Raw genomic sequence first — 26,721 nt, 5'->3', positions numbered from 1 at the left:
GCTTCTCTTATTTAATACCCAAACCAGGAGATCATTTAAAATATCTAGGACAACTAATCATCATTTGTTCTCTTATTTGATGTATCCTTTTCTTTTCATGACTTTTTCTCTATTAAAGAAGAAGGGGACATGTCTTGATTTGACCGTTGACATACTTCTTGTGGGTTGTGTGTCTGAGTGTGTGTGAGGGGCTGATGGTTTGGTTGTCTGTAACTCCTGGATGTCAGAGCGGAGGACACAGCTGCATAGCTCACCATAGAGACACAGTATATCCTGGGGTCTCTTTCAATGGCCTTGACACACGCACACACACACACACACACACACGCACACGCACACGCACGCGCGCACGCACGCACGCACGCACGCACGCACACACACACACACACACACACACACACACACACACACACACACACACACACAGCTTACCCAGCCATCACGGTACATTATAACCTGGGGATGGAAATCACTGGCCTTAAATTACATGACAGAAACAGAAGTTATGCGGAATTATTGTTTCACTTTGGGTTTGCACTGGGTGTTAAAGCACGCTACGGCTGCCTGTTGCCAGCACGTGCTAGAAGCAGCGTCTTTATGACACATATACAATACACACACACACACACACACACACACACACACACACACACACACACACACACACACACACACACACACACACACACACACACACACACACACACACACACACACACACACACACACACACACACAGTCATGTAAGTGTGCACACACACGGTTTAGAAACAGCTTCTGTGTGAATGTCACATCACTTTTCTTTGGGTGGGCACAGACGGGCCAATGCTATATTACCCCACTGTTTAACCCTGGTACACACACACACACACACACACACACACACACACACACACACACACACACACACACACACACACACACACACACACACACACACACACACACACACACACACACACACACACACACACACACACACACACACACACACACGTAAGTGTGCACACAGACGGTTTAGAAACAGCTTCTGTGTGAATGTCACATCACTTTTCTCTGGGTGGGCACAGACGGGCCAATGCTATAATACCCCACTGTTTAACCCTGGTACACACACACACACACACACACACACACACACACACACACACACACACACACACACACACACGCACGCACGCACGCACGCACGCACGCACGCACGCACACACACACACACACACACACACACACACACACACACATAACAGACACTGCACACAAAGCCCAACTTGCCTATATTGCTTATACACTATAATTTGAAAAGTCTTCCCTTTTCATCCTTTTGCTCCCTGGTTTGAAAATCTAATTGATAACCTTGAAGATGATTATACTTTCCTCTCGCTACTCTCTTCTCTGTTCTCTGGTCTTCATTCTATTCCTCTCTCTCAGCAATTGCAAGCTGGTTTTCATTAAGGGGCCTCGATGCTTATGGCTCCAAATACATTTTTTACGGCCATCTGTGCCAGTGTACTCTGTTGCTGCACTGTGTGTGAGTGTGTGCGTGCGTGCGTGTGTGTGTGTGTGTGTGTGTGTGTGTGTGTGTGTGTGTGTGTGTGTGTGTGTGTGTGTGTGTGTGTGTGTGTGTGTGTGTGTGTGTGTGTGTGTGTGTGTGTGTGTGTGTGTGTGTGTGTGTGTGTGTGTGTGTGTGTGTCCATGTTCATATATGTGTGTGGCAGTGTGTGTCTCCATATAAAAACGTACCACAGGTTAGGAGAGTTGTCAGCTACCTTGGCTCTGTTGCTATGTCTCTGAGGTACCCTGGCACTACTGTAAATACCAGCTGAGAAGGCCACTGTCTTACACAGAAACACACACAGTTCTTACTCTTAATTTAGTGTATTCTCCCTGGCACAGCCTCACACCCAGATTGTCATCACTGCTGCGACTGGACAGGCGTTGGCGTTGGCTGGTACAGTACCATAAGTGGCAGAGCACTCTTTTCCTCTCTTGCAGTCTGTCTCTCACCCTCTATCTCCTCTGGATAGACATGGGATCCTCCATGTTTTAATTGTAGATGGCGTTACGTTGTTTCTTTTCTTCGCTCTTCTCTTATCAGTATCTCTTTAAACAATTACTCTTTCTTTCTTTTTTCTTTTCTTCTGTCTTTTTTTCCTTCTTAATTTTTTAGTTCTTTCTATCTTTCGTTCTTTCTTTCGTTCGTTCTTTCGATCTTTCTTTCTTGCACTCTCTCTCCCTCTCACTTTCTGTCTTACATTGGCCAAGCTTGGCACTAAGAACAGTGCCAGTTATCTGGCACGCTGGCACACAGGGCCTGTTGGAGCAGAGCGGAGGGGCAGAAAGGACGCTGGCTAAACTGGCACAGAGATCACAGGGCCTGGATAGAGCCCCTCATGCCCAGCACATATTCCCTAATAAGTAATTCATCTAAGAAAGCCCATGATCAAGGCCCTACGGGGCTCTGCCCCTTTGACTAAGCCAAGGCCTGTCCCTGTCCCCTCTCTTTGTCTTCCATAGACTTCTGAGGCTTTACTGAACTGCTCAGATTATACCAGAGGAAGAGGGTGGATATTTCTATTAGCTATTCCATCAGATATATAATATTCATTTAACCAGGATGTCCCACTGAAACAAAAAATCTATTTTCCAAGCAAAACCTGGCGAGACCAAGAATAATTATCTATCCAAAGCTTGTGTTTTTTCAAGTTTTGTTGACCTAAAAAAAACTTCCCACGTTCACAGTCTGTTCTGTACACTCATCCCAAAGTTATCTGAGATCCAAAGGTCTGCCTGCGTTAGTGACTAAATCTGTGGTGAAATGGCAGTGTTTGTTGTGGTTCTTAGTGAGATCTTGACTGTGACAGCACTTAGAGCCCAGAGCCCTCTCTTGTCAAAGAGGCCAAACGTCCCCTTAAAGTTCATACCTCAAATCGGCCCCAAAGAGCAGCCAGGAGTACATTCCGACCATTGTTGCGAATTGTGATTTTTTTTTGTTCAAGGTTTGGGGGCATGATATTTCAACACATTGGGAAAGGGCTAACACTTTATGACACAGCTGAGAGACTGGTGAAAGGCTACCCTTTGCATTTGAGACCTCTCTTTAGAGCCTTACGAACCTTTGGCACGAGGTGCGTTGAGATCGCTCACATTCAACGGGAGCCTCTCTTTATCATCTTTCACCTTTGCCTGAAGGACTGCGTGTCTCCACTAAGGAGATTTTTTTTTTAAATGGTATATCATAGGACAGCAGGGTGGATGACATCAAAATAAAAACATGAATCCTTTTAAATGAAATGTAAAGCACAATGTTTAGATAAGGACAGAGGGATATCTATGTGTACATTTGTTTGTAGTGAGAAGAGCATCTGCATCTCTGGGAAGGAAAAAGTTATTTTAAAGGTCCCGAATAATCATTCTGAATCCAATGTAAAATAGCATTTTGAGTGAATGAAACATCACCCATAATATATTTTTCCCATATTTACTTCCAGGAAGTCTGATAAGACTGACAGAGTGGGCAGGGAGCTAGTAGACTGAGTGGGCGGGGAGCAAGTAGGTTGAGTGGGTGGGGATCTAGTAGGCTGAGTGGGTGGGGATCTAGTAGGCTGACTGGGTGGGGATCTGGTAGGCTGAGTGGGTGGGGATCTAGTAGGCTGAGTGGGTGGGGAGTTAGTAGGCTGAGTGGGTGGGGATCTAGTAGGCTGAGTGGGTGGGGATCTAGTAGACTGAGTGGGTGGGGATCTAGTAGACTGAGTGGGTGGGGAGCTAGTAGGCTGAGTGGGTGGGGAGCTAGTAGGCTGAGTGGGTGGGGATCTAGTAGACTGAGTGGGTGGGGAACTCACCTTGACTGCTGGTTCTTTGAAAACGCCTATGTCAAGCAACATGGACACAGTGAGCAGTGTTGCAGTGAGATTATACACAAAGGCATTCAAATAAAAAGCGTGACCTGGCACACATCCAGAGAAAAGTATTTAACGTAGAGGTGATGACTAACGGCGAATAAACTGTAAGCTATAAAAAATAAAGAGAGTCAGACACTCTCTCTGTAAATATACATAACCAGTCAAAAGTTTGGACAGACCTACTAAGTCAAGGGTATTTCTTTATTTTTACTATTTTCTACATTGCAGAATAATAGTAGAGATATCAAAACTATGAAATAACACGTGTTAAACAAAACAAAATATATTTTATATTTAGGATTCTTCAAAGTAGCCACCCATTTCCTTCATGACAGCTTTGCATGCTCTTGGCATTCTCTCAACCAGCTTCATGAGAGTCACCTGGAATGCATTTCAATTAACAGGTGTGCCTTGTTAAACGAATGTTTTGGATTATCTTTTACCAGATCGAATGTGTTATATTCTCTCAAATGAATTTCACATTTCCACGAACTTCAAAGTGTTTCCTTTCAAATGGTATCAAGAATATGCATGCATTGCTTCAAGTCCTGAGCTACAGACAGTTAGATATGGACATGTCATTTAAAAATGTGTTTTGAAAAAAAGGTACGATCAATAAGAGGTCAAAAATATTTTAAAAATGCAGCATCTTTGAAATGCAAGAGAATGACCATACTTTCAGACAGGAGTCTAGGTGTAATTTAGATTTTGGCAGCAGATGGGAGTAGTGTGTGTGCAAAGTTTCAGACTGATCCCGTGAAGAATTATATTACTGCACAATATTTTGTATCAAGTCTGCCAGGAGTAATTTTTTTAAAATGTACCTTTATTTAATCAGGTAGGCTAGTTGAGATCAAATTCTCATTTGCAACTGTGATCTGGCCAAGATAAAGCAAAGCAGTGTGACACAGACATCAACACAGAGTTACACGTGGAATAAACAATAAACAAGCCCATAACACAATAAAACAAGTCAATGACACAGTAGAAAAAAAGAAAGTCTATGTGCAGTGTGTGCAAAAGGCATGAGGAGGTAGGTAATAAATAGGCCATATTAGCGAAGAATTACAATTTAGAAGATTAACACTAGAGTGATAAATGAGCAGATGATGATGGGCAAGTCGTGTTATTGGTGTGCAAAAGAGCAGAAAAGTAAATAAAAACAGCATGGGGATGAGGTAGGCAGATTGGGTGGGCTATTTACAGATGGACTATGTACAGCTGCAGTGATCGGTAAGCTGCTCAGATAGCTGGTGTTTAAAGTTGGTGAGGGAAATATAAGTCGCCAGCTTCAGCTACTTTTGCAATTTGTTCCAGTCACTGGTAGCAGAGAACTGGAAGGAAAGGCAGCCAAATGGGGTGTTGGCTTTGGGGATGATCAGCGAGATATACCTGCTGGAACGTGTGCTACGGGTGGGTGTTGTTATCGTGACCAGTGAGCTAAGAAAACACGGAGCTTTACCTAGCATAGACTTATAGATGACCTGGAGCCAGTGGGTCTGGCAACGAATATGTAGCCAGCCGACTAGAGCATACAGGTCGCAGTGGTGAGTGGAATAAGGTGATTAGGTAACAAAATGGATGGCACTGTAATAGACTGCATCCAGTTTGCTGAGTAGAGTATTGGAAGCTATTTTGTAGATGACATCGCTGAAGTCGAGGATCGGTAGGATAGTCAGTTTTTCTATGGTAAGTTTGGCGGCGTGAGTGAAGGAGGCTTTGTTGCGAAAGAGAAAGCCGATTCTAGATTTTATTTTGGATTGGAGATGTTTAATATGGAAGGAGAGTTTACAGTCCAACCAGACACCTAGGTATTTATAGTTGTCCACATATTCTAGGTCAGAAGGGAGGTGATGCTAGTCAGGCGAGCGGGTGCGGGCAGCGAACGGTTGAAAAGCATGCATTTGATTTTACTAGCGTTTAAGAGCAGTTGGAGGCTACGGAAGGAGGGTTGTATGGCATTGAAGCTCATTTGAAAGTTAGTTAGCACAGTGTCCAAGGAAGGGCCAGAAGTATACAGAATGGCATAGAGGTGGATCAGGGAATCACCCGCAGCAAGAGCGACATCATTGATATATACAGAGAAAGAGTCTGCCAGAGAATTGAACCCTGTGGTACCCCCATAGAGACTGCCAGAGTGCCGGACATCAGGCCCTCCGATTTGACACACTGAACTCTGTCTGCAAAGTAATTGATGAACCAGGCAAGGCAGTCATTAGAGAAACCAAGGCATTGAGTTTGCCGATAAGAATACAGTGATTGACAGAGTCGAAAGCCTTGGCCAGGTCGATGAAGATGGCTGCACAGTACTGTCTTTTATCGATGCCATTGATATCGCTTGTTGGCCGGGTTTGGAGTAGCCAGAAGGAAGGCATTGCCAGCCGTGGAGAAATGGTGGCAGCTTTTCCTCCACTCTGCGGTCCAAATCATCAAAAAAAATTCAATTGGGGTGAGGTCGGGTGATTGTGGAGGACAGGTCATCTGATGCAGCACTCCATCACTCTCCTTGGTCAAATAGCCCTTACACAGCCTTGAGGTATGTTTTGGGTCATTGTCCTACTGAAAAACAAATGATAGATGCAAACCAGAAAGCACTAGATGCAAACCAGAAGGGATGGTGTATCGCTGCAGAATACTGGGAAAAAAATCTCAGTAATATGGACTCATCAAACCAAAGGACAGATTTCCTGCTCGTGTTTCTTTCACAAGCAAGTCCCTTTTTCTTACTGGTGTCCTTTAGTAGTGGTTTCTTTTCAGCAATTCGACCATGAAGGCCTGATTCACATCGTCTCCCCTGAACAGTTGATGCTGAGTTGTGTCTGTTACTCAAACTATGAAGCATTTATTAGGGTTGCAATCTCAGGTGTAGTTAACTCTAATGAACGTATCCTCTGCAGCAGAGGTAATTCTGTGTCTTCATGGTCGCCAGTTTCATCACAGTGCTTGATGGTTTTTGTGACTGCTCTTGAAAAAACATTCAAAGTACTTGAAATGTTCCATATTGACTGACATGGGGGACAGGACCAGTACTTTAAATGTCATGTCTTAAAGTAATGATGGACTGTTGTTTCTCTTTGCATATTTCAGCTGTAATTGCTACAATATGGACTTGGTATTTTACGCTATCTTCTGTATACCACCCCTCTCTTGTCACAAGACAACTGATTGTCTCAAACATATTAAGAATAAATTGTAACAGCATCAATATAGACAAAATGTTGGCTGTATAATTTTGCTAGGTAGCCCAATTTAAATTGTCAGGACTGTTTATCAAGTTAGCTAGCTAGTTAATCTTGGACACATTCAGTTGAAACTTCACAGGTTGAAGTCTGGGTCATTTTCATGGAATATATACTGTGTAGTGACTGTCAGATAATGTTAATATATTTTGACTATCAATGATGTCAAGAAGTTTGTTTGAATTTTCCATATGGCATGTCTCTTGATGTAATGACATGTCTCAGTTTGGATTTGATTTGATTTTGTTCCATGCTGGCTGAAGACCTAGCAGGCCAGTTAACTAACACCAGGCAGAGATGAAAGTGGAAACGTATAAGTATCTTTGCCTTAGTTGAATAGGGGAAACCTCTAATTATATTTACTGACACACTGTAGTTAAATTTAGGCACCAGTAGACTAGCTACCTAGCTATGTAAACCACGCCCCTCACAGAACACACCTTCTCCGATGTTGGTTATAAGGCATGACTTATTTAAATTAGGTAAGAAAATAACATGTTACCACTGGTGTTTTAGATTTTTAAAAAGCCCTTAATAATCCCGCCTCTATTACACCTCCTGAATCCAAGTGTTTGACATGGGGGACAGGACCAGTACTTTAAATGTCATCCAATTTCATGAAAAACGTGACTTACCTGTTGCGGCCCTTTAAAGTAATTGCCCAGTGTTTCCAGATATATATAAATGTATCAGCTCTATTACTTATAATATAAGGTAAATAGTCCCCCCCCCCCAAAAAAATAAAATAAAAATGTGTATGTTAGAAAGCAGCTTTTCTTTGTTGGAATGGAGTAGGCATACCGCAACAACAGAATGGTGCGGCAGGGTAGCCTAGTGGTTAGAGTGTTGGAGGTTGCAAGTTCGAATCCTCGAGCTGACAAGGTACAAATCTGTCGTTCTGCCCCTGAACAGGCAGTTAACCCACTGTTCCTAGGCCGTCATTGAAAATAAGAATTTGTTCTTAACTGACTTGCCTAGTAAAATAAAGGTAAAAAAATAAAAATAAAAAAATAAAAGAATTGTGTCGGCATACCTCAACAACAGAATGGAGTAGGCGTACCCCAACAACAGAATGGTGTGGGCATACCCCAACAACAGAATGGAGTAGGCATACCCCAACAACAGAATGGTGTGGGCATACCCCAACAACAGAATGGAGTAGGCGTACCCCAACAACAGAATGGTGTGGGCATACCCCAACAACAGAATGGAGTAGGCGTACCCCAACAACAGAATGGTGTGGGCATACCCCAACAACAGAATGGTGTGGCCATACCCCAATAACAGAATGGTGTGGGCATACCCCAACAACAGAATGGTGTGGGCATACCCCAACAACAGAATGGAGTAGGCATACCCCAACAACAGAATGGTGTGGCCATATACCGGTCAGTAAAAATATCCAAGTAAATCATTAATTGGCCAGCTCATCCTCCTCAGGGAGATGAAGTTGGTGGTTGAAGGTATCCCTCTAGTGGTGTGGGGGCTGTGCTTTGGCAAAGTGGGTGGGGTTATATCCTTCCTGTTTGGCCCTGTCCGGGGGTGTCCTCGGATGGGGCCACAGTGTCTCCTGACCCCTCCTGTCTCAGCCTCCAGTATTTATGCTGCAGTAGTTTATGTGTCGGGGGGCTAGGGTCAGTTTGTTATATCTGGAGTACTTCTCCTGTCCTATTCGGTGTCCTGTGTGAATCTAAGTGTGCGTTCTCTAATTCTCTCCTTCTCTCTTTCTTTCTCTCTCTCGGAGGACCTGAGCCCTAGGACCATGCCCCAGGACTACCTGACATGATGACTCCTTGCTGTTCCCAGTCCACCTGGCCATGCTGCTGCTCCAGTTTCAACTGTTCTGCCTTACTATTATTCAACCATGCTGGTCATTTATGAACATTTGAACATCTTGGCCACGTTCTGTTATAATCTCCACCCGGCACAGCCAGAAGAGGACTGGCCACCCCACATATGCTCTCTCTAATTCTCTCTTTCTTTCTCTCTCACAGGAGGACCTGAGCCCTAGGACCGTGCCCCAGGACTACCTGACATGATGGCTCCTTGCTGTCCCCAGTCCACCTGACTGTGCTGCTGCTCCAGTTTCAACTGTTCTGCCTTATTATTATTCGACCATGCTGGTCATTTATGAACATTTGAACATCTTGGTCATGTTCTGTTATAATCTCTACCCGGCACAGCCAGAAGAGGACTGGCCAACCCACATAGCTTGGTTCCTCTCTAGGTTTCTTCCTAGGTTTTGGCCTTTCTAGGGAGTTTTTCCTAGCCACCGTGCTTTTACACCTGCATTGTTTGCTGTTTGTGGTTTTAGGCTGGGTTTCTGTACAGCACTTTGAGATATCAGCTGATGTACGAAGGGCTATATAAATATATTTGATTTGATTTGATTTGATTTAGATGACATCATCTTCTTTGAGGAAATAGCAAATGATACCGACCGCCTCTATTCGGTCTTACGTAGCAACATTTTAAATGTTTTTTCTTTACATTGGATAAAAGTAGAGAGTTAGAAATGGATGGATTTCTGGTTCTAATAATATTTCTACATTAGCTAGTGAGCCAGCAAGCTAATGTTTGCTAGCTAACTAACAGTATGCTTTAACGTGCAATAAATACAACTTTCAGACAAAAACAGAAACTTACATCTGAAAGTGTAGCTAGACTCTTATACATGGATGAGCGCTTCACAGCAGGCTGGAACCATTTAACTCAGTTTTGTTTGTAGCTGCATCTTGTTTGGCCAGCGTTGTGTCAAGTCACTCCGGTTCACACTGACACGGTGTGTGCAGAAAGTAGCCCATCACTTTATCCAACTGATCTGCCGATAGTGCCTGCTAAATTCAGGGCATCTATGTTGCAAAACTTTTGTCGTTCTCAATGGCTAATTATATATCTATCACGCCCTGACCATAGAGAGCCCTCTAATTGTTTTGTGTTTGTGCATGTGCACCACGTAGTTACGGTTTGTTGTTCGTTTATTGAGATATTTAGTTTATTTTCACTTTGAAATAAATATGTGGAACTCAGCATCCGCTGCGCCTTGGTCCCGTTCTTACGACAACCATGACAGAATATCCCACCAAAAGAGGACCAAGCAGTGTATCCACGAGGTAAAGGAGTTTTGGACATGGGAAGAAGTGATGGGTGGATGCGAGACCCTTCCTTGGTGGCAGACGGAAGGTAATAATGGAGGACAGCGACGACGCCAGGGTTCCCAGTCTGGAACCTCCTGTGGCGGTCCACAGTCCGGAACCTCCTGCGACGGTCCACAGTCCAGAACCTCCTGTGACGGTCTCCAGGCCAGGCACGGTGTCCAGTCCAGCTCCAAGGCCAGAGCTTTCCTATGTGCCGTTGCCCAGTACAAGCACGGCGTCCAGTCCCGCTCCATGGCAGGAGCCTTCCTCTGTGCCGATGCCCAGTCCAGGCACGGTGTTCAGTTCCGCTTCAGAGCAGGAGCCTTCCCTCTGTGCCAGTTCCGCTCCTGGGCAGGAACCTTCCTCTTCGCCGGAGCCCAGTCTGGGTACGGTGTCCAGTCCAGCTCCATGGCCGGAGCCTTCCTCAGAACCGGTATCCAGTCCAGGCACGGCGGCCAGCCCAGCTCCAAGGAGGAGCCTTCCTCTACGCCGGCACTAGTAGGTCAGGGCGTGACTAGAGGGTATTCTAGTTTATAATTTCTATGTTGTGTTATAGTTTATATTTTCTGTGTTGGTGTTTTGCATGAACTCAACATCCGCTGCGCCCTGGTCCTGTTCTTACGACAACCGTGACAATATCTTTCAAAAATGGCGCGGTAGAAAGGACTGTTAACACATACTGAACAGCTCATGTTATAGACAGATGCATGTTACATGGCAGACCAATCCAAACTCATCTCCCGGAATGTCCAGCCCAACCATTATCTCAGCCAGTCATGGCTAGCGGGAAGGTTCCTGGCTTTTTCCATGGCTAAACCAACTAGACTCGTAATTGAACATTTTTACTTGCATGTATGCATGGAATACAAGTTTGTTATTAACCTCTTCAACCTACGGGGGCGCTATTTCATTATTGAATAAAAAAACGTGCCCGTTTTAAGCGCAATATTTTGTCACAAAAAGATGCTCGACTATGCATATAATTGACAGCTTTGGAAAGAAAACACTTTGTCGTTTCCAAAACTGCAAAGATATTATCTGTGAGTGCCCCAGAACTGACGCTACAGGCGAAACCAAGATGAAACTTCAAACAGGAAATGAGCAGGATTTTTGAGGCTCTGTTTTTCATTGTCTCCTTATATGGCTGTGAAAGCGCCAGGAATGAGCCTGCCCTTTCTATCATTTCTCCAAGTTGTCTGCAGCATTGTGACGTATTTGTAGGCATATCATTGGAAGATTGGCCATAAGAGACTACATTTACCAGGTGTCCGCCCGGTGTCCTTTGTTGAAATTGCTGCGTAATCTCCAAGCTGCTCGCATTCATCCATGTGATTGAGACAGAGAGGAGAATTCCAGGAATGATATATCATGAAGAGAAATGTGAAAAACACCTTGAGGATTGATTCTAAACAATGTTTACCATGTTTCAGTCGATATTATGGAGTTAATGTGGAAAAAAGTTTGGCGTTTTGATGAATGAATTTTTTTTTTTTTTGGTAGCCAAACATGACGCAGGAAACGGACCGATTTCTCCTGCACAAATAATCTTTCAGGAAAAACTGAACATTTGCTATCTAACTGAGAGTCTCCTCATTGAAAACATCAGAAGTTCTTCAAAGGTAAATTATTTTATTTGAATGGTTTTCTGGTTTTTGTGAAAATGTTGCCTGCTGAATGCTAACGTTAAATGCTATGCTAACGCTAAATGCTGTTACACAAATGCTTGTTTTGCTATGGTTGAGAAGCATATTTTTGAAAATCTGAGATGACAGTGTTGTTAACAAAAGGCTAAGCTTGAGAGCTAGCATATTTATTTAATTTCATTTGCGATTTTCATGAATAGTTAATGCGCAACATTAACTATTCATGAAAATCGCAAATGAAATTATGGTAATGAGCTTGAGGCTGTATTCACGATCCCGGATCCGGGATGGCTCGACGCAAGAAGTTAAGGCACATGAAAGTTCACATGTTACAGAAGTAATTTCTGCCAAAAAATGCATTTTGAAAAGTCAGATGAGTAGACAGAGCAACGGGGAGTCAGGACAACAGAGGTACCAATACACGTTGTTTACTTTTTGGCCAAAATACACTTTTTCATGCAAGAAGCATAAATTAGCTATACGTCTCTCTCTGCCTCTCTCTCTCCCGCTCTCCCTCTTCATTTTACCCCCCCCCCCCCCACACACACATAGACACACCACTTTCTCTCTCAGTGTGTGCATGTATTCGCATGGGTGTGTAGGTGTGTAGAGTGTAGCATTACTGGCTGGTGGTAGGTGGACAGAGCCACTTCTAAGCAATGGGGCTTGGCTGGGCAGCTCAGTAACAGTATGTGTGGGTGAGAGAGCGCTGGCTCAGCACAGTCTTCCTATAAGGAGGTGTGGACAGGCTAAGAACCCTCCCGGAGTCTGCTAGTAAATCGAATCAAATCACTATTTATTAAAAGTTCATTTAAACACCTTTTCAAAACACAAAGATAATAACAAATAAATAAAAACAAGAAACAATGGAGAAATCTAAAAAAACGTAAACAGTTGACGTACAGATAGTAGTCGCAGTACATTAACAAAAGAAATTCAGCGAAGCATAAGGACAACTGACAATTTAACATGTGGGGGGTGTGGGGGGGTACAGGGGCAATTACATGGGGATAAGTCACAGAGGACAGGAAAATATTAGGGAGTACAGTTGGGAAGGAGTGACAGTGAGTGCAGTGGGTCTAGTGAGAGTCAGGATGAAAGGTGGATGGACAGAGAGTAGATGTAGAGTGGATGGAAAGGTTTGCCCACGTCGCAATTCTTTTAGCTATTCAGCAGTCTTTTGGCTTGGGGATAGAAGATGTTCAGGAGCCTGTTGGTGTCAGACTTTATGCAGCCGGTACTACTTGCCATGCGGAAATAGAGAGACCAGTCTAAAGGATTGGGTGGCTGGAGTCTTTAACGATTTCCGGACCTTCCTTTCACACCGCCTGATATACAGTGGCTCCTCCTTTAAAAGTTGCGAGCTTACACCGCGGGACTTGGAGGTACCCAGCACCACGGCTCCATTGCTCCAGACCACCACAAGCGGGAGTTACAGCACTCATTATGCATTTGGGTCCCAAGGTTTTTATATGACCAATCATACTGAGTGGTTCTAATGACAAATTTTGACCGAAGCCACCCGAAGGCGTTCTTTAAAAAAAGATGGCTGACAAAACATTATGGTGGAACCAAATGTAAGTAGTTATAACGTCATAACGAGTCAACAAAACATTTACAATTGAGAGAAATATGTTTGTTAATGTAGAGACAAATGTTTGTGCATATTTTTTTGTCACAAAGTTCATTCATGAAAATCCCTATTTAGCAAATTATCCGACTAGCTAACATTAGCCAGTTAGTTAGTGTTAGGACAATGCATTTGTAATTTGTATTGTTTAATGTTTTAGGGACTCCTCAGAAAACCAGCAAACCAGGCTGTCGTCTTGTGAAACAGTGGGTGTAAAGAATCTATAGATCCTGGATGTCAGGGAGCTCGGCCACAAGTTGCACTGGGCTGTCCGCACCACCCTCTGTAGTGCCATGCGATCGAGGGCGTTACTGTTGCCATACCAAGCAGTGATGCAGCCAGTCAAGATGCTCTCAATGGTGCAGCTGTAGAACCTTTTTGAGGATTCCTAAGGGGGAATAGGCGCTGTCAAGCCTTCTTCACGATTGTGCGCGTCTGAGTGGACCATTCTAAGTCCTTAGTGATCTACACACAAAGGAACTTGAAGCTGTCCACCCACTCCACTGCAACCATGTCTATGTGGATGGGGGCATGCTCGCCCCCCCCCTCCAGCTTCTTGGATTTACTGATGTTGAGGGAGAGATTGTTGCCCCGACACCACACTGCCAGCTCCTCCCTGTAGGCTGTCTCATCGTTGCCGGTCATGTCATCAGCAAACTTGATGGTGGTGTTGGAGTCGCGAGGGGCCACGTAGTTGTGGATGAACAAGGAGTACAGGAGGGGACGAAGCACACTCCCCAGTTCCAGGCTGTTCCACAGGGATGGTGCTCTATGGGAGAAGGCCCTGCCCACAGCTGTTTAATGTTTCATGGGCAAACACTCAGGCAACATTACTCAACGGGCCCTGACCCTGCCACACTTAGCTGGAGAGTGGCGGGAGGAGGTTCAGTCAGGCAGATCGCTCAAGATTGACTTTGAAATTGGACGACTGTCCATGTCCTGAGGAACATTGGGAAAAACCTACAAAACCGTCCGCTAAGGGCAACAGTGAGCGCTTGCCATCAGCTGAGCTTGGGTTTTGCTAAGGCATTGTGGACAGGGGTGGTGGATGGACGTTATTTTTTGTTTTAACCATATCCAAAACATGAATCCCATGACTCCAGATCAGAAGATTGTGTGTTCAATCCCGGTGGTGGAAACTTGTTTCCATTTTTTACATTTGATTAACCCGATCACAAACCTCAACCCTTAACGATTTGGAATGAATGCCTTAACCTAATCCAAAACCTTCACCCTTAACCCTTAACCCTTAACTTTGAAATTTGACATTTAAAGCAACTTTGAAATTTGACGTTTGGAGAAATGGATTAATGGTGAGCTGGGGTCGCAACTTCGACATTTGACATTTGAAGAGAAGTGCTAAAATGTGTAATTCTGCAGTGAGACTGTGAGAGTTTGTTGAGAAGTGGAGAGGAGCAAGAGAGACTGTAATTAAGATTTGCACTGTGTGCTGGACATGAGTTGACCCAGTTGATGGGGGAGTGTGTGAGAAGGACTCAACACTCCAGATAAATATAATACTGGCATTTCTCCCCAAACCAGAGATCCAAATATAACCTTACTTTCAGACCATGAGTATTGTACAGTATGTCATGTAGTGTTATGCTTTGGCAGTGACTCCCACACATTTACTTGTCATGAGAGAGAGAGAGAGAGAGAGAGAGAGAGAGAGAGAGAGAGAGAGAGAGAGAGAGAGAGAGAGAGAGAGAGAGAGAGAGAGAGAGAGAGAGAGAGAGAGAGAGAGAGAGAAAGAAAGAGATTGAGAGAGAAAGAAAGAGAGTGAGAGAGAGAGAGACAGAGAGAGTGAGAGACAGAGAGACAGAGAGACAGAGAGAAAGAGAACGAGAGACAGAGACAGAAAGAGAGAGAGCAAGTGAAAGAGATAGAGAGAAAGAGCGCGAGAGAGCGAGCGAGAGAGAGAGAGAGAGAGAAAAAAAGAGAGAGAGAGAGAGAGAGAAAGAAAGAGAGTGTGAGAGAGAGAAAGAGAAAGAAAGAGAGTGAGAGAGAGAGAGAGAAAGAAAGAGAGTGAGAGAGAGAGAGAGAAAGAAAGAGAGTGAGAGAGAGAGAGAGAAAGAAAGAGAGTGTGAGAGAGAGAGAGAGAGAGAGAGAGAGACAGAGAGAGTGAGAGACAGAGAGACAGAGAGACAGAGAGAAAGAGAACGAGAGACAGAGACAGAAAGAGAGAGAGAGCAAGTGAAAGAGATAGAGAGAGAGAGAAAGAGCGCGAGAGAGAGACAGAGAGAGAGAGAGCGAGAGAGAGAGAGACAGAAAGAGCAAGAGAGATAGAGAGAGACAGAAAGAGCAAGAGAGAGAGAGAGAGAGAGAGAGAGAGAGAGGGGGCATGTTTAGAGGGGTTGATTCCTGTGCTTCTCCACATCTGTTCTCCTAAATCGGGTCAACATCTAATGGGCAAACCCACGGCCCCAGGTGACTACACAACACAGCGCAGTCTGTCTCTTCTCTCATGCCCTCTCCTCCTCCATCTCTCCCTTTATTCCATCATTCTCTCCTCTCAAGTCTGTCTATTTTATTATATCTGTTTTTTGTGAGATTTTTTTCTATCTACAGTGTTATGCGAAAACCTATAATGATTTGAGATTTTCACTGGATACTCTTTGAGGTGCAACAATTACCTTAATTTGATTTTATTTCATGTTGAATATTATCCAGACTTCTTTGATAACATTACTTTGAGTGGCCTCTTGACTGGACCTGAAGTTGTATGTGTGTGTTTTTTTTATATATCCGCTATCTCTTCAACCCAGTAGAGATAAATGATGTGACTTGCCGTGCATCTCTGCGTTACGTCCTCTGTACTCAGCGGGGGATTCGTCCATTAAAGTTCCCTGGTTTTCCTGGGCTCTTGTTCGCCCACGCATGTTCTCCTCTTGATCTCCACACGACACTCAGTCAAGCCACATCAAACAAGCTGTCAAGGTCCACACTGGTGTGCATACGGAGATCACTAAAGTAAAACCACACAAGGATGGCATAAGGCATACTTAAAACCACTTTTTTAACTGCTCAGTGGAAAATTGAAGCATTATTAAAGAAGGAAATTGTTATATATTATTGTACAGGAAGCTAGGGCTGTTAGAGCTAGCAACGTCTGTGTTGCCAGGTGTGTGTTATGTCTGTGTATGTTGGTGGTGTCATGTTTAGCACGTCAGTGTGAGGCTTTCCTGACATTGGCATGGCTGCCAGATCACCTGTCCCTTTTAAAGTGACGAGCCCTCGATCTCAACTTGGCTCTCTAGGATGGTTGTGTCTGCCCTGGGCAGTTGTTCCATCAGTGAGGCAGGGTCAGTAACAGCTGTAGCACCGGGGTTGTTGTGAGTGCCAAAATCATCCCTCTACTCACAGGTGAAGTGACAGACTGCCACGACAGTGATGTCACATCACCTCCGTCAGAATAGCTTTGGAAATGGTGTGTGTGTGTGTGTGTGTGTGTGTGTGTGTGTGTGTGTGTGTGTGTGTGTGTGTGTGTGTGTGTGTGTGTGTGTGTGTGTGTGTGTGTGTGTGTGTGTGTGTGTGTGTGTGTGTGTGTGTGTGTGTGTGTGTGTGTGTGTGTGTACCTTTACACTGCGCATTGTCACAGCATGTTTCACCACTTTTCAGTCACTGTCAGAGAGGAGCACCTGTGTTGTGGAGTCTCTTTATCAGAAGAGGCCCATTACATCCTGTCAAAGACCAGATCACATCCTATAGACCTACAGCAAATACAGACCGTTATCCAGAAAACCTCTCATTACACTTCAGTGGTGGAATCAGTACCCAATCTTCATACTTGAGTATGAGTAAAAATACCTTAAAAGAAAATGACTTGAGTAAAAGTGAAAGTCACCCAGTAAAGTGCTACTTGAGTAAAAGACTAAAAGTATTTTGTTTTAAATACTTTTAGTCAGATGTGGGAAGCTGGGATGTAGCGCACCGGACTAAGCACGCGTACTGGGGACACCGTGCGAACCACCGCATAACACGTGCCTGACCAGCACCACGCTTGCCACGGTTAGCACTGCTAGGAGCACTGTAGTGCTGAGATGGCACAGGACGTGCAAGGCTTAATGAGATGCACAGGAGGCCTGGTGCGTGAGGCTGGCACCATCTTCACCAGCCGACTAGCACGCACCTCAGGACTAGTATGGAGAGCTGACCCAGGTGTCATCAAATCCCGACACGCTCCGTCGGGCGAATTCCGTGTCTCATGCACCAACACAGCAACTCCCTCATATCTCTCTCCTCCAATTTCCCCATTAACTCCTTCACAGTCTCTGCTTCGCTCACCTCCAACACCAGCTCTGGTTCTGAGCTCCTCCTTGGCTCCTCACGATAAACGGGGGAGTTGGCCTCCCCCCTGTGGCCTCCCCCCAATACATTTTTGGGGCTGACTCTCGGGCTTCCGTCCACGCCGCCGTGCTTGCGTCGCCAACCTCATTCTCCTGTAACCTTCCGCGCACTGCTCCATCAAATCCCAGGCGGGCTCCGGCACTCTCCCTAGATCAACCACCCACCTGTCTATTTCCTCCCAAGTAGTATAGTCCATATTCTTGCCGTCCAAACTGTCCTATAATGTCCATTCCTCTTTTCTCTGCTGTTGCCCGTTACCACGCCGCTTGGTCCTGTTGTGGTGGGTGATTCTGTAACGGTTTTCTTCATCTGAAGGAGAGGCGGACCAAAATGTAGCGTGGTGGTTATTCATTTTTTCAATACAGACGACTATACATGAACAGACTAAACAAAACAAGAAAAGTGAAAACCTAAACAGTCCTATCTGGTGCAAACACAGAGACAGGAAGAATCACCCACAAAACCCAACACAAAACAGGCTACCTAAATATGGTTCCCAATCAGAGACAATGACTAACACCTGCCTCTGATTGAGAACCATATCAGGCCAGACATAGAAATAGACAAACAAGACATCCAACATAGAATGCCCACCCAGCTCTCGTCCTGACCAATACTAAAACAAGGAAAACACATACGAACGATGGTCAGAACGTGACACTATGAGTTAACAGAATGTGAACTTTTAAAAGTGAGGATTTCAATGGACAGTTACTTTAACTACAGCCTAGACATTTACTCTTCACAAGAATCAATATATGAATCAATTTCCTCCAGTTTGGAACATGTTTCATTCCATCAAAAAGGGCTTGTGTTTTGGTGAACACGAGTCAATGGTATGTAATATTTATGCTTGTTTGTCCTTTATTATGCAGTGCAATGTAGAGTTGACGGGCTTTTTTATGTTTTAACAGCCTTCCTATTGATTCTCTGACACTTTAAGGTTCTCAATTCTCCTGGTGGGATCACACATTTGATGAGGTCAGATCCTTATGGGCTTCTCAAGGCTAAGACGGGGTAAATACTTTCAATAATACAACTCCTCTTGTAATATATGTATCCCCAACAGAGTCTCTGGCATGAGGTGAATATGTCAGCTATACTGTGTTAATACTTTCTGTTTTTAAGACAGAGAGGTGAAAGAGTTCATTTATTTTGATTTCTTTCAAGATAAAAAGAGGCAGAAAAGTAAGGTAAGAGATGGTAAGTGTTTGAGAGCATTAGGGAGAAAAGGACATAGTGTTTATCTGGAGTAGATAAAGACTGAAAATACTACGGACAGACCTGTGTTTAGGTTTTGGCGTTGGAGACAAGCCGAGGAGTAAGAGGCAGTGAGAGAGTGAGCGCAGCAGAGAGGGGGACAGATAGAGAGAGGGGTCAGGGTAATGACTGGAGACAGGTCTGGAGGAGTGGGCTGTAACGCTGTGTGTTCCACCACTAATGGGATTAAGAGCCATTCCCCCGGAGACACACACACACACACACACTTGAGACAGAGGCCGTGAATGACATCGCCTCGTCGATGAATACACCCTCAGGAGTGTGTGTGTGTGTGTGTGTGTGTGTGTGTGTGTGTGTGTGTGTGTGTGTGTGTGTGTGTGTGTGTGTGTGTGTGTGTGTGTGTGTGTGTGTGTGTGTGTGTGTGTGTGTGTGTGTGTGTGTGTGTGTGTGTGTAAGGATGGGTTGGAACAGGGGATCAGCTTTAGGAAGAGGAGAGAACCATATTGGGCAGATTAAAGTCTTATAAAGTGTTTTCCTCTTTCTGAGATGTTCTCTCTCACTCTCACACTCTCTTTCTCTCGCTTTCTCCCTCAGCTATCAGAATAAAATCTCTCACACCAGTCCAGAGTGGTAGTACAATGTAGTCCTACAGTGGTGCTTTGCCTACCCAACCTCTCTCCCTGCCTCCCTGCCTGCCTCACTTGAAGCCTAGCGATGGTGACACAGAAAGCTGCCTGGGAGCGTCTTCACGCGTCTGTCCTCACATCGCAACGAGAAGCAGTCTAGATCTAGCCCGGCCTCTGGAACGCCCGCCCCACAGCCCACGACTTTAGCAGCATATGCTGGGTGGGTCTTGCCACTTAGGCTGCGGCCAAGGCCCGTCGGAACCAGGACTGTGTGGACAGCTGATGGATAACCCCCTATGGGAGGGAACGGAAGTGGGGGGGGACATACTCACCGCTGTATTAACGCTGATTAGACACGAGGGAGTGGCTGGGGAGGGGGGGATTTTGTCACTACGGACAACCGCCGTTCAAATTGGACTTCTCTAATCCATTATCCCCGGGCAACGCTCCAGGAAGTGTTGTGATGTGACAGTGTATGTGTGTGTTCAGTGTGTGTGTGTGTGTTGTGCCTCTGTGTGTGTCGTGTCTCTGTGTGTGTGAGTGAGATGATGCGATGGCATGGTGTGTGTATGTGTGTGTTGCTGCAGTCGCTGTGTATGTGACTGTGTGTGTCTGAGGAATAGGGTCGTTCCGACACACATCAGATGTGCAGTAATTGCTGTCTCCTCTGCTGACTGTTACAGCTTGTCTGGAGAAGGGCACTCTCTGTTCACTGTTTTCTCTGTTCACTGTTCTCTCTGTACTGGGTTAGCAAACTCTGATCACAGAGGAAGGTGGCCTGTGCACTCATACAATGAAATACCGGCAGAGTAAATTCAAATGTGAAACTGTATTTGTGCAAAGTGCAGAAAAATCATTTGGTCTACAGAAGAAAGTCCTATTCATAATCCGCTCCTGATATTTGTCCGTGTGTTATACCCGTACGTGGATACCCGTACGTGGATACCCGTACTTGCGTCCTAAATAGTAGGCAGTTTGGGTATACAAAGATAATGTTTTGTAGTAGGTCGATGTGAAATTTTCAACATTTTGTATGCTTTAAATGCCAGGATGTCATAAACATTTTGGCGTTTCATCTAGTATGGATTCGCTGCTTGCCCACCTGTGTTTGACAACAGCTGACAATCAGATAAATGGACGAATAGCGGGAAACAGCGCAATTGTGCATTTTCAGTATGGGTGAGCCTACTGCATACCTTTCTACTAAACAGTACATTCTAAATAGTATGTAGTACGATTAGTACGCAGTTTGCAGTTTTAGTAAGTAAATCAAATGTTATTTGTCACATACACATGGTTAGCAGGTGTTAATGCGAGTGTAGCGAAATGCTTGTCAAAAAAACTAAATACTGCATAGTTTCCTAGGAACGCGAAGCGAGGCGGCCATCTCTGTCGGCGCCGGTACGTAAGACAGATTTCGGACATGGAAACTCTCGTCAAAGCTCATAGCTGGTAATGGATAGAGAGGCGCATTGTGAGTGTGTATTGTGTGTATGTCAAAAAATAACATGTATTCAGTCTCATTCAATGAGTTAACTTGCCTTTTATTAGATTTTATTATTGACAAAGGTGCCTTTACATCTCTGGTTTATCAGAGCTCCATTTTGCTTTTGCTTTTCAAAACAATTAGTGAATGTTAGACAGTAATGGTAGCTTTTTAAAATATATATATATAGTGAATAGTAGCTTTTTGCAGAGGCTGTTATGTATATTTTTTTATTTAATTTTTATTTAACCTTTATTTAACTGTGCAAGTCAGTAAAGAACAAATTCTTATTTACAATGACAGCCTACCGGGGAACAGGGGGTTAACTGCCTTGTTCAGGGGTAGAACAAGAGATTTTTACCTTGTCTCCTCGGGGATTCAATCCAGCAACCTTTCGATTACTGACCCAACGCTCTAACCACTAGGCTACTTGCCACCCGAAGATGCGGTGCCTTAGACCGCTATGCCACTCGGGAGCCCATAAAGCTTTGTTCTGTTGTGGTGTGGCTATTGCCTCAGTAGTAATTACTTGTAGTTATAATTAAGGCCTCAATGTATAACATGGTAGCTAATAGTAGTAGTCATAGTGTCTATTCAACCCACCTTTGGCCCAACACTGTCAGAGGACAGATCATCTCTGCACTACTAAACACTGTCCCTCTGCCCATTACCTGCACACAAATACACACACGCACGCACGCACACACACTCACACCCCTTCTCTTGGCACACACACACATCATTTATATAGACACACACACACGCCTCCCTCCTCTTGGCAAACACACACATCAAAGGAAGCTCTTTGGCAAAGGAAGCTCTTTGCCACCTTCTCCTCCCTCCTGAATCCTCCCCCCCCCCTCATCCCTCTCTGCAGATGACTTCGTCAACCATTTTGAAAAGAAGGTCGACGACATCCGATCCTCGTTTGCTAAGTCAAACGACACCGCTGGTTCTGCTCACACTGCCCTACCCTGTGCTCTGACCTCTTTCTCCCCTCTCTCTCCAGATGAAATCTCGCGTCTTGTGACGGCCGGCCGCCCAACAACCTGCCCGCTTGACCCTATCCCCTCCTCTCTTCTCCAGACCATTTCCGGAGACCTTCTCCCTTACCTCACCTCGCTCATCAACTCATCCCTGACCGCTGGCTACGTCCCTTCCGTCTTCAAGAGAGCGAGAGTTGCACCCCTTCTGAAAAAACCTACACTCGATCCCTCCGATGTCAACAACTACAGACCAGTATCCCTTCTTTCTTTTCTCTCCAAAACTCTTGAACGTGCCGTCCTTGGCCAGTTCTCCCGCTATCTCTCTCAGAATGACCTTCTTGATCCAAATCAGTCAGGTTTCAAGACAGTCAGGTTTCAACTGAGACTGCTCTTCTCTGTATCACGGAGGCGCTCCGCACCGCTAAAGCTAAGTCTCTCTCCTCTGCTCTCATCCTTTTAGACCTATCGGCTGCCTTCGATACTGTGAACCATCAGATCCTCCTCTCCACCCTCTCCGAGTTGGGCATCTGCGGCGCGGCCCACGCTTGGATTGCGTCCTACCTGACAGGTCGCTCCTACCAGGTGGCGTGGCGAGAATCTGTCTCCTCACCACGCGCTCTCACCACTGGTGTCCCCCAGGGCTCTTTTCTAGGCCCTCTCCTATTCTCGCTATACACCAAGTCACTTGGCTCTGTCATAACCTCACATGGTCTCTCCTATCATTGCTATGCAGACGACACACAATTAATCTTCTCCTTTCCCCCTTCTGATGACCAGGTGGCGAATCGCATCTCTGCATGTCTGGCAAACATATCAGTGTGGATGACGGATCACCACCTCAAGCTGAACCTCGGCAAGACGGAGCTGCTCTTCCTCCCGGGGAAGGACTGCCCGTTCCATGATCTCGCCATCACGGTTGACAACTCCATTGTGTCCTCCTCCCAGAGCGCTAAGAACCTTGGCGTGATCCTGGACAAGACCCTGTCGTTCTCAACTAACATCAAGGCGGTGGCCCGTTCCTGTAGGTTCATGCTCTACAACATCCGCAGAGTACGACCCTGCCTCACACAGGAAGCGGCGCAGGTCCTAATCCAGGCACTTGTCATCTCCCGTCTGGATTACTGCAACTCGCTGTTGGCTGGGCTCCCTGCATGTGCCATTAAACCCCTACAACTCATCCAGAACGCCGCAGCCCGTCTGGTGTTCAACCTTCCCAAGTTCTCTCACGTCACCCCGTTCCTCCGCTCTCTCCACTGGCTTCCAGTTGAAGCTCGCATCCGCTACAAGACCATGGTGCTTGCCTACGGAGCTGTGAGGGGAACGGCACCTCAGTACCTCCAGGCTCTGATCAGGCCCTACACCCAAACACGGGCACCGCGTTCATCCACCTCTGGCCTGCTCGCCTCCCTATCACTGAGGAAGTACAGTTCCCGCTCAGCCCAGTCAAAACTGTTCGCTGCTCTGGCCCCCCAATGGTGGAACAAACTCCCTCACGACGCCAGGACAGCGGAGTCAATCACCACCTTCCGGAGACACCTGAAACCCCACCTCTTTAAGGAATACCTAGGATAGGATAAGTAATCCTTCTCACCCCCCCCCTTTAAGATTTAGGTGCACTATTGTAAAGTGACTGTTCCGCTGGATGTCATAAGGTGAATGCACCGATTTGTAAGTCGCTCTGGATAAGAGCGTCTGCTAAATGACTTAAATGTAAATGTAAATGTTTATACACACACACTCCTCACTCCTCCGAGTAGGTATTGAGTGGTTCAACGTGGGATGAGCCAGGTTCACCATTGGATCTCCAATGGGGCCCAGTTTACACTCATACACAGAACACATCTCACTGGGCCCAACAGAAAGAGAAGACATTTTAAACTTTCATGACTTCTCTGAAATTGTGGATGTTCGCCTTTCAGGGTATAACCCTATGTTCTCAAGTGCTCGCCCAATCAAAATCTGAGAAAGAGGGAGGTAGAGAGAGAGGTAGAGAGGGAGGGAGAGAGAGAGAGAGAGAGGGAGAGAGGGAGAGAGAGAGCAAGAGTCCAGACATCTCTATTTCAGTCGATTGTGCGCTGGTGTTCACACACACAGTAGATCACACGTTCCTCACAATGTTTTTGTGGAGTAAAAACACACACACACGCGCACGCACACACACACACACACACACACACACACACACACACACACACACACACACACACACACACACACACACACACACACACACACACACACACACACACACACACACACACACACACACACACACACACACACACACACACACACACACACACACACACACACACACACACAGCCCTTGTGATCTGCCCTGAGGTAAGCATGGTTTCAGCAGCACTCTGTAATCAGAGGGTAGGCAGGGTTCCCTCAATGGAAGAAGCATACTTATGCTCACTCAAGATCTGAGACAAACTGTATATTTTGTAAAGTCTTTGTTTTCACAAAAAATTAAATGTAGGCCAAATAGGACACTCTACAATCAATGTATTTTTGACAACATACTACTACAGTTTTTTACAATCACTTTGGCATTAATTTCGGAACCTTGATGTCATTTTTCAAAACTCTAGACACAAAACTCACAACCAATGATCAAAATGCACATTTTTCCAATTGTTTGGATACAATATACATAAAGCTAAGATCATTTGTTCATTGAACTAAAATCACCTGTTCAAAATGACACAACTTAACATCACAGTATTTCCATTTCAAAATTCAATTCACACATTACACCTGAAATGACTGTCTATTCATTTCATTACAATGATCTAACTATCAATTGATACAACTGCTCAAAATGATAAGTAACTGTTGCATTACTCTTAATGCATAGTTTTACGGAAACTCACAAACAATATTCCATGTTTAGATCATGAAAGTTTCAGGATAACGTGATCCATTGACACCAATTACCGTGGAACATGAACCAATTGGACTACATTACCTATGGATGTAATATTTCATAATCATTCTTTATCAGACACTGTTTCTATGGTCCCATGTACCACTTTTCCAGACCATGTTTTCAGATTTGACATTACTGTATACTTACCGGCCACTTTATTAGGTACACCTATCTAGTACTGGGTATGACCCCCTTTTGCCTCCACAACAGCCTGAATTATTCACGGTGTTGTTCGTTAAGAGATGCCCTTCTGCACATCACTGTTTTAAACAGCTGTTATTTGAGCATTTGTGGCCTTTCTGTAAGCTTGAATGAGTCTGGACATTCTCCTCTGACCTCTCTCATTAACAAGGTGTTTTAGCCCACAGAACTGCTGCTCACTGAATGTATTTTGTTTATCGCACCATTCTCTGTAAACTCTAGAGATTGTAGTGCATAAAAATCCCAGGAAGGCAGCTGTTTCTGAGATGCTGGAATCACCACGTGTGGCATCAACAATCATACCACGGTCAAAGTTGCTTAGATTACTCTTCTTGTCCGTTCTAATGTTAGGTCAAACAACAACTAAAGCTCTCTACTCTAAATACTCTATATATTGAGTTGCAGGCAGCCACATGTTCGCTGTTCGAATGTAACCTTCCTTGATGGGCTAAATAAGGTCTGTAGAGCTGATGGCATGACCTATGTCATTGTGTGGGATAATGTCAGGTTCCACCATGCTCAAATGGTGCAAGCATGGTTTCAGGCCCATCCACAATTTACCACCCTGTACTTACCCCCATACTCTCCTTTCCTTCACCTGATTGAGGAATTTTTCTCCACATGGAGATGGAAGAGTATATGATAGGCGCCCTCACGAACAAGCCACCCTTCTCCAGGCCATGGATGACGCATGCAATGACATCACATCAGACTAGTGTCAGGCCTGGATTCGTCCGAAGATTCTTCTTGAGTTGTTTGGCTAAGGAAAACATTAATTGTGATGTGAATGAGAACCTGTGGCCAAATCCACAAGACAGGGTTGATGGAAAAAGTATAGTAATCAATCTTTTGTTTTGCATTTTACAGTAAGCCAGGTGAGGAACACTGAGGTTGATGTTTTACAGTAAGCCAGGTGAGGAACACTGCAGCGATGTTTTACAGTAAACCAGGTGAGGAACACTGCAGTGATGTTTTACAGTAAGCCAGGTGAGGAACACTGCGGTTGATGTTTTACAGTAAACTAGGTGAGGAACACTGCGGTTGATGTTTTACAGTAAGCCAGGTGAGGAACACTGCGGTTGATGTTTTACAGTAAGCTAGGTGAGGAACACTGCAGTGATGTTTTACCGTAAGCTAGGTGAGGAACACTGCGGTTGATGTTTTACAGTAAGCTAGGTGAGGAACACTGTGGTTGATGTTTTACAGTAAGCTAGGTGAGGAACACTGTGGTTGATGTTTTACAGTAAGCCAGGTGAGGAACACTGTGGTTGATGTTTACTGTAGTTTTTTTTTCATTTTCTGTAGCTAAATATTTTTGTTTTGATTCAAAGAAACCCGAGTGATTTTATTGTATTTCATCAATACATT

This window comes from Oncorhynchus gorbuscha, linkage group LG08 (assembly GCF_021184085.1).
Source record: "Oncorhynchus gorbuscha isolate QuinsamMale2020 ecotype Even-year linkage group LG08, OgorEven_v1.0, whole genome shotgun sequence".
Taxonomy (NCBI): Eukaryota; Metazoa; Chordata; class Actinopteri; order Salmoniformes; family Salmonidae; genus Oncorhynchus; species Oncorhynchus gorbuscha.
Note: the sequence above shows the minus strand (reverse complement) of the source record.